The sequence below is a fragment of the Lepus europaeus genome, chromosome 3, assembly GCF_033115175.1.
Source record: "Lepus europaeus isolate LE1 chromosome 3, mLepTim1.pri, whole genome shotgun sequence".
In the NCBI taxonomy this organism is placed as follows: Eukaryota; Metazoa; Chordata; class Mammalia; order Lagomorpha; family Leporidae; genus Lepus; species Lepus europaeus.
The window spans coordinates 72,667,432-72,684,018 of NC_084829.1; the positions used below are offsets into that span (position 1 = coordinate 72,667,432).

Consider the following 16,587-nt stretch of genomic DNA (forward strand, 5'->3'; position numbering starts at 1 on the left):
TAATTCTGAACACTAAGCTGATATATATGATTATGCTAAGAGAGAGTTCACTGGTCAGTTTATTAAACAATTACAAAATGTGTATTAAATTAAACCACTCTGGAAATGCTGAGGATTGAACCTAGGGTCTCTCCCATTGAGCTACATCAAGAATCTCCCTGACCTACACAAGAATTAGCTGACATGAGTAATATAATAAATTCACAACACTTTGAAAGTAATAAGTCCAAATGCTGACTTCTCATTCCATGTTGGGGCAGCAAAGATAGGACTGGGTGGCAGGATATGAGAGAGAACCACATGTTAAAGGACAATCTCCAAAAAGAAGCTATTGGGGCTAGCATTGTGGTGTAACAGCTAAAGCTACTGCCTGCAATGCCAGTATCTCATATGGGATAGTTCAAGACCTACCTGCTCCACTTCCAACCCAGTTTCCTGATAATGCACTTGGGAAGGCGGTGGCAGATGGTCCAAGTGCTTGGGACCCTGAACCCATGTGGGAGACCTGGAAGAAGCTCCAGGTGCCTGATTTAGGCCTGGCACTGCCCCAGCCATTGAGGCTTCTTAAGGAGTGAACCAGAGGATGGAAGATCTCTCTCTGTCTCTCACTCTATTTCTCTGTGATTCTGACTTCCACATAAATAAATAAATCTTTTAAAAGGGGCGGGGGAGTGGGAAGAGGCACCAAGATGGCAGAATAGGGAGGGAGCTTACTGCTCTACTCTAGAAGAAAATAGTTTTTAAAATATGGAAAGAGTACAGTCTAAGAAAGAGTTATAGAGAAAACAGCAAAGGAAACTCCACACAAATTAGAGGGACACTGTGGATCTACATAGAAGCCATGGATGCACACAACTCAGGACCCCAGCAGCCGAGAGCCTGAGCAGCAGATTTGGAGTAAGATGAGACCAGACTTCGGCAGCCCAAGCCACTGGTGATAAAGTTGAGGGAAGAGCTGGTGTGAGTCCAGCTTGGAGCTCTGTGGCAGACAATATACCTGCCAACCTAGAAGGTAAAAAAGAGGGCACATTTCTCTCTCCCTGACCACCCAGCACTGGTGTCCTTTTACTAGCAGAGAGGGAGAGGGTGCCATTTTAGACATACATAACAGCTGTGCCAGCTCTTATCTGTGTGCCCAGCAACCAGCTAAGAGGAGACACCTAAGTCTGGCTGGGAGCATTGACAGGGGGTGGGAAGCTTGTGACTGTGGGAGCCTTGTGTGCTGGAATGGTGAAAATACTGTGGGAATAGGGTGTGGCTGAGACCTTGGGAAATCACCGTGGGTGGCTCCACACACTCAGGGCTCCCTGATTGTCTGTTGTGGGTCATTGTCATGGGATCCATGCTCACACTGAGGATTGCACAGATCCTTTGTATGGTTCTTGTGGCAGCATGAATGAATATTGTACCCACCGGGCTAGTGCCCAGGCATTAGTTTCCTTGGAGGAGAGGAGGTGAGATTGAAAATATGCCAACAAAGCTGAACAAACCTCCCCTCTGATTAAAAAAGAGAAGAGGGAGAGAAAGAGAGAGATATTTACCACACCCAATTTGGGTATCACCTTGGACATTCCCCTCACCCTGGAGCACTGAACAGAGCTCTCTGGCCATACCCAGCACATGCCACAGGGTATTCACTGAAAGAGCAGACACTTCATTAATTCATAAAGACAAGTTCCAAAGATAAAAGTCATCACAGGGGAAAAAATAAAATAAAATAAAAATAAATCCACACATGCCTAAAAATAAACGCAGCAATTCAAGAAACAAGACTAAGGAAAATAACATGATGCCCCCAAAGGAACACAACAACATTTCAAAACTAGAATGTGAAAATGAAGAGACTGAAGAAATGCTGGAAACAGAATTCAAAAAATTTATCGTAGGATTACTTAGAATAAGAAGCAAATCCATGAATTAAAGAAATCCACACATGACATGAATGAACATTTTTCCCATGAAATTAAGATTTTAAAGAGAAATCAAAATGAAATATTGGAAATGAAGAATTCAATAGATCAAATAAAAAATGCAGTGGAAAGCCTTCAAAACAGATTCTGTAAGTCAGAAGAAAGAATATCTGAGTTAGAAGACAAATCTCTGGAAATTTTACAGTCAGACCATAAAAAAGAAGAAAAAATTAGAAAACTAAAAAAAAATGTTGGAGATTAACACGATACTATCAAACAACCCAACATACGGGTCTTAGGAATTCCTGAAGGCATGGAAATAGAGAATGGATTATAAGGCCATTTTAGTGAAATAATTACATAAAACTTCACTAATTTGGAGAAAGAAAGGGGCATCCAAGTTTAGGAAGCACACTAACTCCTAATAGACATGAACAGAAAAGATCCTCACCATAACACATTGTAGTCAAATTTTCCACAGTAAAACATAAAAAAAAAGATTCTAAAATTTGCACAAGAGAAATGCCAGATTACTTTCAGAGGATTTCCAATTAGACTCACAGCTGAATTCTCATTAGAAACCCTATAGGTTAGGTAGGAGAGAATGGTGAGTTCAAGTCTTAAAAGAAAAAAACTGTCAACCCAGAATACTATACCCTGAAAAGCTCTCATTTATGAATGAAGGTGAAATAAAGACCTTCCATAGCAAAAAAAATTCAAAGAATTTGTCACCATCAGCCCAGCCTTACAAAAGATGTTTAAGGATGTGCTACACACTGAAACACAGAAATATAATCATCATGATGCAAAAAGGTGAAGGCAGAAAATTTCCTAATAAAAGTACAAAGGAAATCCAAAGTAAACAATAGTAATATTTACAGAAAAATGGCAGGGCCAAGTCATTACTCATCAACAATCACCTTGAATGTAATTGGCCTCAACTCTCCAGACTGGGGGCCGATGCTGTGGCATAGTGGGTAAAAGCCGCCACCTGCAGTGCTGGCATCCCATATGTATGCCAGTTCAAGTCCTGGCTGCTCCACTGCCAATCCAACTCTCAACTATGGCCTGGGAAATCAGTAGAAAATGGGCCACTTCCTTGGACCCCTACACTCACATGGGAGACCTGGAAGAAGCTCCTGGCTCCTAGGTTTGGATCGGTGCAGCTCCAGCCATTGCAGCCACTGGGTGAGCGAACAAGCAAATTGAAGACCTCTCTCTCTCTCTTTCTCTCTGCCTCTGCCTCTCTGTAACTCTGCCTTTCAAGTAAATAAATAAATATTTAAAAAAAAAAAAAAGGGGCCAGCACCATGGTACAGCAGGTTAACACTCTGGCCTGCAGTGCATGTGTCTCATATGGGCTCTGGTTCAAGACCTGGCTGCTGCACTTCTGATCCAGCTTTCTGCTATGGCCTGGGAAAGCAGTAGAACATGGCCCAAGTCCTTGGGCCCCTGCACTCTCGTGGTAGACCCAGAGGAGGCTCCTGGCTCCTGGCTTCAGATTGGCACAGCTCTAGCCATTGCATTCAATTGGGGAATGAAACATAGGATGGAAGACCTCCCTCTCTCTCTCTCTCTCTCTGGGCCTCTCTCCTCTCTTTATGCAACTCTGACATTCAAATAAGTAAATAAATAAATCTTTTTTAAAAAGATACAGACTGGATGAATGGATTAAAAAACAAAACCCATCTATTTGCTGCTTATAAGAAACACATCTCACCAACAAAGATAATACACAGCTGAAAGTAAAAAGATGGAAAAAGTTATACCATACTAACAGAAACCAAAAAAAGCTGGTGTAGCCATCCTAAGGTCAGACAAAATAGACTTTAACACAAAAACTGTTAAAAGAGACAAAGGACACTATGCAACAATTAAGAGGTCAATTCAACAGAAAGATGTGACTATAATAAACATATGCACCTAATTACAGGGCATCTGGCTATTTAAAAGAAATGATAATGAATCTAAAGGGAGACATAGACTCCCATACAATAGCAATAGGGTACTTCAATACCCCACTTTCAGCAGTGGACAGATCAACCAGATAGAAAATCAGGAAGGAAACACTAGATTTAATTGACACTGTAGACCAAAAGGACTTAACAGATATCTACAGAACTGTTCATCCTACAATTACAGAATACACATTCTTCTCACCAGCACATGGAACTCTCTCTATGATAGACCACAGGTCAGGCCATAAAGTAAGTTTCAGCAAATTAAAATTAAAATCATACCATGCATCTTCTCTGACCACAAAGGAATGAAGCTGGAAATCAGTAACTCAGGAATCTCTAGAACATATGCAACACATGAAGACTGAACAACATGCTAATGAATGAGCAGTGGGTCATAGAAGAAATCAAAAGAGAAATAAAAAAACTATTGAGGAACAGTTTTTTTTCTATGCTATTTGTTGAATTCTTTACTTAGTATAGAATTAATCTTTCATGTGTAAAGTTAATTGAAACTAGATCTTAGTTTTTTTTGTTTGTTTGTTTTTTGACAGGCAGAGTGCACAGTGAGAGAGAGACAGAGAGAAAGGTCTTCCTTTGCCGTTGGTTCACCCTTCAATGGCCGCCGTGCTGCAGCCGGCGCACCGCGCTGATCTGATGGCAGGAGCCAGGTGCTTCTCCTGGTCTCCCATGGGGTGCAGGGCCCAAGCACTTGGGCCATCCTCCACTGCACTCCCTGGCCACAGCAGAGAGCTGGCCTGGAAGAGGGGCAACTGGGACAGAATCTGGTGTCCCGACCGGGACTAGAACCCGGTGTGCCAGCGCCGCAAGGCAGAGGATTAGCCTATTGAGCCACGGCGCCGGCCAAAAAATAGATCTTAGTTTTTAAAAAAGAATGGGAATAGGAGAGGGAGGAGAAAGAAGAGTGGGAGTGGGTATGGAAGGGTAGGTATTGTGGAAAGAATAACTATCACTATGCTAATAAAGTTGTATTTATGAAATGCATGAAGTTTGTATACCTTAAATAAAGGGTTTCTGGGAACTGTAAAATTTGTTTTCAAACAGTACTTTATACTTTGTGTGTGTGTATGAGTTCAAATTGTTGAAATCTTTACTTAGTATAGAATTGGTCTTCTGTATATAAAGTTAATTAAAAACAAATCCTAATGAAGATTGAGAGAGGAGGGAGTAGGAGGTGGGATAGGAGTGGGGGTGGGAGGGTGGGTATGGAGGGAAGAACTACTATATTCCTAAAGCTGTACCTATGAAATTTGTATTCATTAAATAAAAGCTTTCATAAAATAAATTTTAAAAAAAGGGTTCTGTGAAAAAAAAAAGAAAGCCATTGACTTGCAACCTTTACCTTGAGGTACAGCATTGAAACATTGTTCTATATAAACATTATAAAAATTTATAGGCAAACTACAAAATGGGAACATTATTTACAATTTCTATGGACAAATGTACACTAACATATTGATTCCTAATATAATAATAAAAATATAAATAATGGAAGACTATAAAGATAACTCTTATAAGTCAATATAAATACTAATATATAGAAAAATAGGCAAATATTAATATGTGATTCACCAAGAAAAAATAAATTTCTACTCTTACATGAAAATTATGTCATACATATGTAGAATTGCAGTTAGAAAAACTAGCAAGGGATTGGCACTGTGACATAGTGGGTTAAGCTGCCAACTGCAGCACCAGCATCCAATATGGACACCTGTTCAAGTCCCAGCTGCTCCACTTCCAATCCATCTTCCCACTAACGTGCCTGGGAGAGTAGCAGAAGGTGGCCCAAGGGCTTGGGCCCCTGTCCCCATGTGGGAGACCTGGAGGAAGTTCCTGGCTCTTGGCTTCGAATCAGCCCAGCTCTGGCCATTGCAGCCATTTGGGGAATGAACCAGAGGATGGAGGAACTCTCTCTATATATATCTTTCCCTCTCTCTCTTTTGACTTTGCCTTTTAAATAAAAAAATTTTTAAAAGATAACTAGTGAAATTTACATTAAAATATCAGAGTTATGTTGATAAGGATATGGTGGGATAAGCACTCTCTTTTAAAACTCACAGGAATGTCAACTGATGTGAGATAATGCATAAAACAAAATCCTTTCCTTTCTGAAAAGTAATTTTACAGACTTTATAGTCATTCATTTTTACCTAATAACTGCAGTTTCTGAAACTTTATTCTTTTTAAAAAATTTTTTATTTCTTTATAATTTTTTTATTTATTTTTACAGGTAGAGTTACAGGCAGTGAGTGAGAAAGAGACAGAGAGAAAGGTCTTCCTTCTGTTGGTTCACCCCCCAAATGGCCGCTATGGCCGGAGCTGTGCCGATCTGAAGCTAGGAGCCAAGTGCTTCTTCCTAGTCTCCATGCAGGTGCAGGGGCCCAAGCACTTGGGCCACCCTCCACTGCCTTCCCGGGCCACAGTAGAGAGCTGGACTGGAAGAGGAGCAACCGGGATGCTGGCACCGCAGGTGGAGGATTAACCAAGTGAGCCACGGTGCCGGCTGAACCTTATTCTTAAGATATAATCAAAGATACAATCAGAAATTTATTGATGAGAATTTTTACAGTATGGATAACAAATTCCACAACATGGGAGAGAACTCAGATGGTCAATAATGAATTATTGAGGCCGGCACCGCAGCTCAATAGGCTAATCCTCCGCCTTTGGTGCCAGCACACCGGGTTCTAGTCCCGGTCGGGGCACCGGATTCTGTCCCAGCTGCCCCTCTTCCAGGCCAGCTCTCTGCTATGGCCCAAGAGTGCAGTGGAGGATGGCCCAAGTGCTTGGGATAAGCACCTGGCTCCTGCTTTTGGATCAGCGCGGTGCGCTGGCCACAGCGCGCCAGCTGCAGTGGCCATTGCGGGGTGAACCAACGGCAAAGGAAGACCTTTCTCTCTGTCTCTCTCTCTCACTGTCCACTCTGCCCGTCAAAAAAAAATGAATTATTGAGTAAGTTATGATTTATTCATAGGATAAAAAAATTGCACAGATAATAAGGATTAGATATAAAACTGTATCTTCAACATAATACTAATTTTGTGAATATAGTATCTCAGAAAGACAAAACTTGGAAAATGTGTTAAACTCTCACACTTCTTTATATATGATGCAATTATATGTAGCTTTTAATTTATTTTTTTCTCATATAGTCTGTGAACATGTGTTAATTTTTTCATATACATTTGCTTTTAAAAAGTAAGATATGAAAATCTGATGTGAAGGTATCATATTTTCATGAGAGAAAGAGACAGAAGAATGAAGGGACTGATAATGAATGTTAAGAACTGCAAAAACATGGTCCCAGTGTGTTATGAACTGTAGAATGTGCACCATAACTCCCAGCAAGGCAAAGGCTGCAGATAACACCACGTTTTTACCACTACACTGAGGCCAAAACTGGTTCACACACTACCTAACTGCCCTGTGGAGAGTTTGGGAGCTATCTTTACCGCCTGTCCTCCCTGCTTTGCTTTGCTTCATATATCACCTTCTTCCCTGAAGCCCTCCCACTCCATGAAATCTTTTTTCACCTCAATCAACTACAAACTCTCATCTCCTAGAAATCTAGTACATATTGCCTCTGTCTCCCACTGAACACTTAAACTATATTGTCCTGCTCTGGGGGGTGTACTAGCATTTACTCACTACTAACAAATAACCATGACAAGCTACTTGTGAAGGAAGGAGATTTATTTTGGCTCACCGTTTTGTAGCTTCCCAGCCCCAGTTGGGGCAGGCCCCAGTGGTTCACATGTCTGATGAAGCTGGAGAACAGCAGAGAGTGGGAGGGCCCAACGAGGCTTTTGTAACCAACCCTCTAGTGAGAACTATTTTCCAAGGGTATGTCTTCAATGACCTAAGGGCCTCTCACTAAACTAGCCTCCTAAACACAACTGGCTTGAGTTTCTACCTTGTGAATATCATTAATTTATGACTTTAAGGATTATACCTCTGTCTGAGTTCAGAGAAATATAGTATTCAAACCAAAGCAGGTGTTTTTTTATATCAAGATTCCAGTGCCACAGCTAGATTTTAAAATTGGACTAGGGAAACAATAATATTGAAAACTCCCTGGTAGCCCTATTCAGTCATTTAAGAAATGTCTGGTGAGTACATAGTATATGCTAAACACTGTTTGAGAAGTTAGGGCTACATAGGTGAAAGTTTTTTAAGAAACAAAAATCTCCATCCTCAAGAACTTAAACTCTAGTGGCAAAGCCTGATAGTTGGTGCCATGTCATAGGTGATACAAATCCACAATAAATTATGACAGTGGTGGTGACAGTAATGAAGACAGAATTTGTGACAAAGAATACTGTATTAATTTTCTATTGCTTCCATGACAGATTACCATAAATTTCATGGTTTAAAACAATACTCATTTATGATCTCACAGTTTTCATGAGGCAGAAGTCCAGATATAGTGTGACTCTGTTTTTGTTGTTTGGAGTACCTAAAGGATGAAACCAAGGTGTGGCAGAGCTGTGTTTCTTACTGGAGGCTCTGAGAAAGAGTCTATATCCAAGCTCATTCAGGTTCCTAGCAGAATTTAGTTCCTTGCAACCACAGAACTGAGCCTCTCATTTCTTTGTTGTGGTCAGCTGGGAGGCCCTCACTTCTTACAGGCCTCTCTTTGATCCACTAGTCTCAACATAAATAACAGTGAATTGGATCTCTCTCACATTTGGAATCTCTCCGACATCTCCTTTTGGGGCATCTGTCTTGTCTTCATCTAGAGAAAATTCTATGTTTTCGTTTTTAAAAATTTATTTATTTGAAAAACTGAGTGGGGGGAGCCTGGAGAGAAAGAGAGAGAGAGAGATCTTCCATTCACTGTCTCATTCCCTAGATGACCTGACCACAGTGGCCAGGGCTGGTTCAGGCCCAAGCCAGGAGTTATGAGCTTCATCCAGGTCTTATGTGAGTGGCAGAGGCCCAGACACTTGGGCCATCTTCTGCTGCTTTTCCCAGGCTATTAGCAGGGAGCTGGATTGGAAGTGGGGGCAGTCAGGACATGAACCAGAGCCCATGTGGGATGACAGCATTGCAGGCAGCAACTTTAGGTGTTATGCTCCAAAGTCAATCCCAATTCTCTGCTTTCAGTGATGCATAGGATGAGATTAGGCCTACCTTCCTGATCCAGGATACTCTTAAGTGTCCTTAACTTCAATCAAATCTGCAAAATCTCTCTTGCCATATAATAACTATTCATAGGAGTGAGGAACAAAATTCAAGTTTCCTATATGGGTGGCATGAATCCAATCACCTGAACCATTATGGCTGCCTCCCAGAGTCCGCTGGAAGCCAGAGTCAGGAGTGGAGCCGAGACTCAAACCTGGGTACTCCAATATGAGATGTGAGCATCTTAACTGGCACCAATCATTAGGTCAAATGCCCACCCCAATATGAATATCTTTGTGAGGATTCATTCCTCCTACCACAACCAGTAATAACAAAGAACACCAGTATGGGATACTCCTAATTGACACACTCCTAACTGTGGACTGTACTCAAGAAATTTAATTTGGTATGAGAGACATTTAGCAATAGACCTAGTTTCCTGATGACCAGATCTAGAACACATTTACAGTCTTGCTTGTCAGTGTTTTTCATTAACAGAAACCATTTTTAGCCATAGTTGAGTATTCTCTTAATTACGCATTCCATTTTTCTTCGCTAAACTAATTTCTTCTTATTTTGTCCTAACATCAGAAGCCCAAGAAACAAAGAAGCATTTGTCTTGGCTGTGCAGGGGGAGTGGAGAAGAGGTAGCAGTAGGGGAAGAAAAAGAAGAGCTGTGCATTACCTCATGACACCCAAAATTATGCAGCTTCTCCACAGGACAAGATGAGATCCTGTGGTAAGAGAAAGAACACGTGGGAGGCCTGGGCAATAGAAAAAGCTGTCTGGCCTCTCTGGGAATGGAAAGAACAGAGTGGTCAAGGACTAATCCTGTGGCACCACATACAGACCTTCAAGAGATTGTGGAGGGGACAATGCCAAATTCATATGACAGACAGCTCTTTTAACACTTGGACAGTGCTACTTATTCATTCGAGCAAGCAAAAGGAAATGCTTTCAAGCAGGATCCCAGACACAGAAAGGAGCCCAGGTTTAAACGTCTTCCCTGTGAAGGACAGAGAGGTACTCAGCTGTGTCATTGCCCATGAGGTGAACCAGCTCTCCAGGCCAGCTGATGATGTCATATCTTGAGGGGCAAAGAAAGTAAAATTGCAGAGTTCTGTATTGTTTCATTTTTTGAAATGTATTCAAAGTCCATTATCACTGCATGCCCAGGCACTAGTACTAGTTAGGAAGAAAAATAACTAAATAAATTAACATTGGATTTTGGGGAGCAATCAAATTAGAAAACGTAGGCATTGGTGCTTTGGAGATTGTGAAGCAAAACATTTTTTAAAATGCAGTTGTTATTACTACTCTCACTTCTACTTCCTTTATCTCAATAATGAGAAAACCAACTTGACTTTCTCAAGATTATGCCACCTTGCTCAAAGAACCCTAAAGGTTTCTATAATGTCCACCACAAAGAGTTCCACCTCTTAGACTTTTATTCAAGGCTTTCTCATCTTGACACATTTATCTTTCAAATCAAATCAGGAAGTAATTACTGAACAACTAGTAAAGTCAAGACACAGGGCTGTGTTCTGAGAAATGTATCATTCTACAGTTTTGTCATGAAAACACCTTAGTGTACTTACACAAACCTAGATGATATAGGTCAATCACTGGACATGGCTTCTCGACACAACCAGGAAATGCGGTAAACTCAAAATGTCTGAGGCCACTGTCTCAGACATTGTTTTACAGTAAACATTTTTTCTTAAGTAGGAACATACTCTAAAATAAAAGAAAATGTAGTAGTAAATACATAAGCCAGTAACAGTCATTTATCACTATTAACTACTGGGTACTGTATACAACTGTATGTGTTATGATTTCATAAGACTGGCAGTGTTGTAGTTTGTTTACTCCAACATCACCACAGACGTGTGATTTATGCAATGTGCTATGACACTATTGTAGCTATGACTCCACTAAGCCACCGGAATATTTTAGCCTCATTGTAATTTTAGGGGACCACCATTGTATATGTGGTCTATTTTTTATCAAAACCTCATTATGTGGCATATGACTGCATTAGATGCTGCAGGCATAGGTAAAGTCATAAAATATCTTCTATTTCTTACAGAATTTCACAATCCTAGCATTTCATATATGAACAATAATCATATAATTAAATCCATCCACCTAATATAGACCAAGCTTACTCTCCACTTTTCTGCCTGGGTGTCTTTATTCATGCCATTTCCGTCACTCTCTTTCTTTGGACATTTTATCCTCCTCAAATGCTATATTTTTAAGGAAGTCTTCTTCACACACTAATAGACCAGGGGTTCACAATAAGGAAGATTTTTCCCCTCAGAGGACATTTGATAATGCCTGGAGATATTTTTGATTGTCATAAAGGGGCACCTATGAGTAAAAGCCAGAAATGTTGGTGAACAACCTAAAACACAAAGGACATCCTCCTACATAAAAGAATTATCCAGTCCAAAGTGTCAATAAGATTGAGCATGAAACACTTTGTGCTAGGAAGCAGTATTTCCTCTGACATTCAGAAGTGAATGGTTGAACAATTTTTCAGTATCAGGCATATATTTTATAGTCTTCAAACAGTTCGTGAGCATTCTTTATGAAGAAATTATGCAGGGATTTTAAAATTATTTTACATCAAAACTAGTATCTTTTCATTCACCTTTCCATGAACTTTTTGATGGACTGTTATACTTATTTGCCAGATTTAGCAAATAAATATACAGGATGTTTAGTCAATCTGAATGTCAGAAAAGGAAAACTAAGTTTTTATTATGTGTGTCTCATTCAATATTTAACACATGCTTTTTTAAAAAGGTTTATTTATTTATTTATTTATTTATTTGAAAGTCAGAGTTGCACAGAAAGGGAGAGGAAGAGAGAGAGAGAGAGAGAGAGATCTTCCATCCAATGGTTTACTCCCCAATTGGCTGCGACGGCTGGAGCTGCACCAATCCGAAGCCAGGAGCCAGGAGCCAGGAGCCAGGAGCTTCTTCCAGGTCTCCTACAAGGGTTCAGGAGCCCAAGGACCCAGGCCATCTTCTACTGCTTTCCTAGGCCATAGCAGAGAGCTGGATCGGAGGAGGAGCAGCCAGGACTAGAACCAGAGCCCATATGGAATGCCAGCGCTTCAGGCTAGGGCATTAACCCGCTGCGCCACAGCACCGTCCCCTTCACAAATGCTTAACGAAAAAATTATTCATTCTTTATCTGATACTCTTTTTGCCATGTTTTCTGTCTGCCTGTATTCTTTTCCTAAATGACTTGGAGGTCTGTAAAGAGAGGAACCATTGTATGCTGTCTAAACTTCTTTTAACATTTAATTTCATTCCTATCATTAAGTATTAAAAAAAAAACCTTTGCCAAAAGTGGCTATATTTTCTACATTCTTTAACACCAATGAGCAATGTAGGCTTATAGTTATCTCTGCCATCTTTTACAAGTTCCAGTGTCCTCACAACTCCCTCATCCTTACATTGAGTCTTCAAACTCCTTGCTCCCAATCAGACAGGAAGTTCCAGTGAAAAAATATCAAACCCTAAACTGGTTATGTTGAAAAAGCAATGTGTCAGGTTTGACACAATAAAAAGATATATACTATTCCTATGTTTCATTTACTCATCTATTTCTCTACCTGCATTCTTATTTACAGTATTCTGCTCTTTATATATAACTTTTCAAAAGCTGACAGTAGAAATGAGAAAAAGTCAGCTAACTGTGGCAAACTTTCAACTTTCTGCTATAGCTGATGTGAAGTAAAATATCCTAAAATCAGGACACAGTTAAAATTCAAAATGCTCTAGGCACTGAAAAGATTATCCTTCACTCTACTCCCATCTACAATTCAAAATAAGTTCAACAAGTTGTAACTTCCTCTATAGTGTCTACTACATTGGCCCTTTCTAAAAATCTTTAATTCTTTCAACAAAATCTCTTTCTCTCTCTTTTGTTTTATTAATGCCCTCAGCATATTTAATCCTACCAGACAGAAACTAGCAGGAGATAAAAGGAAAAGTTGTTGTCTGGCATCCCTATCCTAACAATGTTGGAAAAGATTATTTTCTTAGAATAGATATTTCAATGAATGCAAAATTAATCAAGTAGAAATATTTCCAAAGGTCTCATTTAATGGAAGTATGCCCTATTCTTATAATTATTCTCATCCAGAAAACTCAAAAGAGAACAGTATCATATCTTTCTTTCTTAACATTTTTGCCTAGAATATTAACTTTAATCAGAAGACAATAGAGTAATTTTGCTCTCCACCCACCAATAAGATCACCAGTTTTAGCAAATAAATATACAGATTGCTCATGTGAGTCTGTATTTCAGATAAGGAACAACTAAGTTTTTGGTATAAGTATGTTCTAGTAAATATTTCAGACAAAACTATATGAAAAAAAATTCATTTACTCAAATTCAACTAGCTGTCTGGAATTTATCCCTAGAGACATTTAGTGATGTCTGGACACTTTGGGGCATCAAAAGTAGAGAGGATGCTACCGTATATAGTAGACGGAGACCAGGGATGCTGTTAGGCATCCCACAATGCCTTCAACACCCTATCACAACAAAGAATTAGTCACTCCAAAATGCGATCAATGCTGAAATTAAGAAACCCTGATTTGGCATGACCTTTGAGAATAAAACATATAAGGTGCCTTCTTTTTAATAGAGAAGAACAGAGGGCCAGAGGAGTTAAAGTGGCTTGCTTTGAGCCTCAAAGCTAATTACCTTCAAAATTGGTCAACTTGGAGGCAAACCCAGAAAGTTGGTTCCATTTCTGTGTGGCCCGGAAATGTTACCTACTAAAGTAATACACTTAAGGTCTCCAAGACTTCTCCAATAGAGAACATCAATCAAGTCCCTGGGTGGCCTCTGGCTATGGAAAGGGAAGGCATAGGGCTTGGGATACAATTTTTTGTTCAAATATTTTTCCAAATCTTTTCCCCCCAACCCTAATTTTATTCATAAGAAAGAAGAGAAGAGTGAAAACACTGGCTGGGAATGAGCTGCAATTAGATCAACTCTCTTCTATCCCCACTTTTTCTTTGACCTACAAAGTTACATTGTTTGAGTCTTTGGGAGAGCTTAATTTTCCTTATTTCAAGGATCTCCCTGCCCCTGGATGTGGGAAAACTGTCTAAATAGAAAAAACCCAAAGAAGTTATTAAGTATTACAAAGGGAAAATGAGGGCATTGATGAAACCCAGCAGAGATTATTTGGAGGATGGCCAAATGTCAGAGGCCTGTGAAATAACACGAAGCAGTGTACTGCAAACGTATTCATACGTCAATTCTTGCCACATAAGGTTTGCTTGGAGGCCCCAAAGAAAGCAACATGGCTCATCTAAGTAAAGTGTTAGCCAAGATAATCTAATGACCTAAGAATCTAATGACACTATACACTGTCTCTGATCCGGCTTGGTTTTATTTTAACAGACCAACCTTTATTGCTTCTTTTCTGTGAGTATCTGCAACGATTCCCTGTCACTGCTTATTGAAATATTTTCTTAGATTATGAGTTGAACTTTTAAAAATATAGCTTTGAAAATATTCATTTAGTGTGTTATTAATTACTATTACAAATTCTGGAGAGGGAGGACTGACTAAAGAAGAAAAACTGCTCTAACCACATTATCTAACTAAGGAGGTGCTCATTCTACTAAAAGAATTTTTACATGATACATAAAAATGTATTTAGGAAGGTCATATCCTATTGCAGATGTTGTAAAAGAATTTCTCACTTCTTTCTCAGTCCCCTTAGCCCTATCATTCAATCACTGTTAAACTTTTAAAAGAAATATGACTTTGTTATTAACAGTGCCCCTTACTAGACTTAATGCAACTAATTTCTGAACTAAGTGCCAAAAATATCCTTCTGGAACATCCAGTCCATCATTATTTATATCAATGTTCACATTCCCTTATGGACACATAAGTTTTTGCTGCTTTTTTGATCTACTGATTTAACAGAGATGTATTTCAACTGCAGTTTTTAAAACTGTCAAATAGTTCTTGTCTCTTAATATTTAGGATACCCACACACTGCATTACCAAGAGAATCAGAAGGTAACTCAGAATGCTTAAGGCATTTATGTGTTTCCTGGGAGCCAACTTTCCCAAATATTTACATTGATCCCTTCAAGCAAGTTAAGTAATTATTAGTAATCCAAATCAAATGTTATTTTGAGAAAGGAAATGCTACTGAAGCCTGGCTCTAATTTTCATTTTATTTGGGAAAGCACTTAGACAGCAAGACAGCCAACAGGGACAGCAGTGATCCTATGACTAGGAGTCCCTAGAATTCTTTTGGTCATTAGCTCTTCACCAAAAAAGACAACAACAAAAATCTCCCAAGCTCAGTCCTCTGAAGTATGTCCAAGGAGTTTTTAGTTGGAACCCCATTAACTATTTTGTATGATTGCAACCTTCTTCAGGAAATGTAAGTCACCTTCAAGCTAAGTAGAACCACCAAGATACCTTTGCTAAGTCTCAGAACATATATAAAAGCTAAAAATGAATGAAGACACTGTCCTCAACATTTAGTAGCACCTCTAGGAGAAAGTCATCCTTCTGCCATTCCAAAGGCAGTTGGCTGTTACATATCTTTGTGAAGAGTAAAGGTCATTTTATGTATATTGACTTATATTTTTTTAAAGAATCTCAGTATTGTTAATGGGAAAATCTATCATATCCTAACATGGGCAGTTGAATTTTAAATGGAATTAATGTTACACATTAAATTATCTCCATAGCTGGGAATTTGGGATCAATAAATTCTTTTTAAAAGTAAATAACTTGACTTTCAGCTGTCTAAGAGCAAAATAGCTGCCAGAATTACCAACAATGATTTTCATCTTCCACTGAGTCTTAATACTCAGGTGAAAAATTCCCTGTTGGGAAGTGGGAATTCATCTCTGTTTCTGAGATTCTAACATGAACCCCAGTGCTAACTATGTGGTTTTCTGCATAACCAAGGCAATAGGTTCATCCAAAAGGCACTCAAAAAGACAGAGCTTTTTGGGACGTTACAAAAAAAAAAATAATAAAACCTGTGTAAATGGAATGCTTATTAGCTCTTTTTTTTCCAGCTTTGGTGGATATGATTTGTTTATAAGAGAGATAAGACATAGTACTGATAAAAATAGAATTGGCCCAAACAAGCTGTTTTATGAAGAAATCTTTAGTACTTTCGATTTTTTCTGTGGCTGAGATGTTAGTACATAACTCATGTAGGGTTTACTATAAAAACTGCAACCACAGGCCTCCATTTCTATCTGACCTCTCACTTTTGTACAAATCATCTCATCAAATATGATTGAAAGAAATCAAGTCTCTCCTACTCTAACTCTATAGGGCCCACAAAATGTTATAATAATGCCAACAGCTACCACACACAGCCCTACTATGTGTTAGATATTGCTCTAAGCTAAGTGATATTTCAAAATCATCATATCTACCCTTTGTAACAGTACTGTTACCATACCCATTTTTCAGCTGAGGAATAAGTAACTTGTGAAATACTGTTCTGTTAGAATTTCTGCCCAAGCAATTCAGGCTCCAGAATCCATTGT

The 16,587-nt window shown here is 39.2% G+C and overlaps 1 protein-coding gene across 7 annotated transcripts in view; it reads right to left on the reverse strand.

Annotated features, from left to right (window-relative positions):
- Window positions 1-16,587, reverse strand: part of FILIP1 (filamin A interacting protein 1) — a 315,951-nt gene that overhangs the window by 157,783 nt on the left and 141,581 nt on the right. Inside the window, exon 1 of one of the 7 annotated variants that reach the window (XM_062186378.1) lies at window positions 10,615-10,696. The exons of the other annotated variants lie outside the window; for them this stretch is intronic. The gene's annotated coding sequence lies outside the window, so the exon portion shown is untranslated. Of the gene's footprint in view, window positions 1-10,614; window positions 10,697-16,587 lie in introns of those variants that run through there. 7 annotated transcript variants of the gene reach the window in all.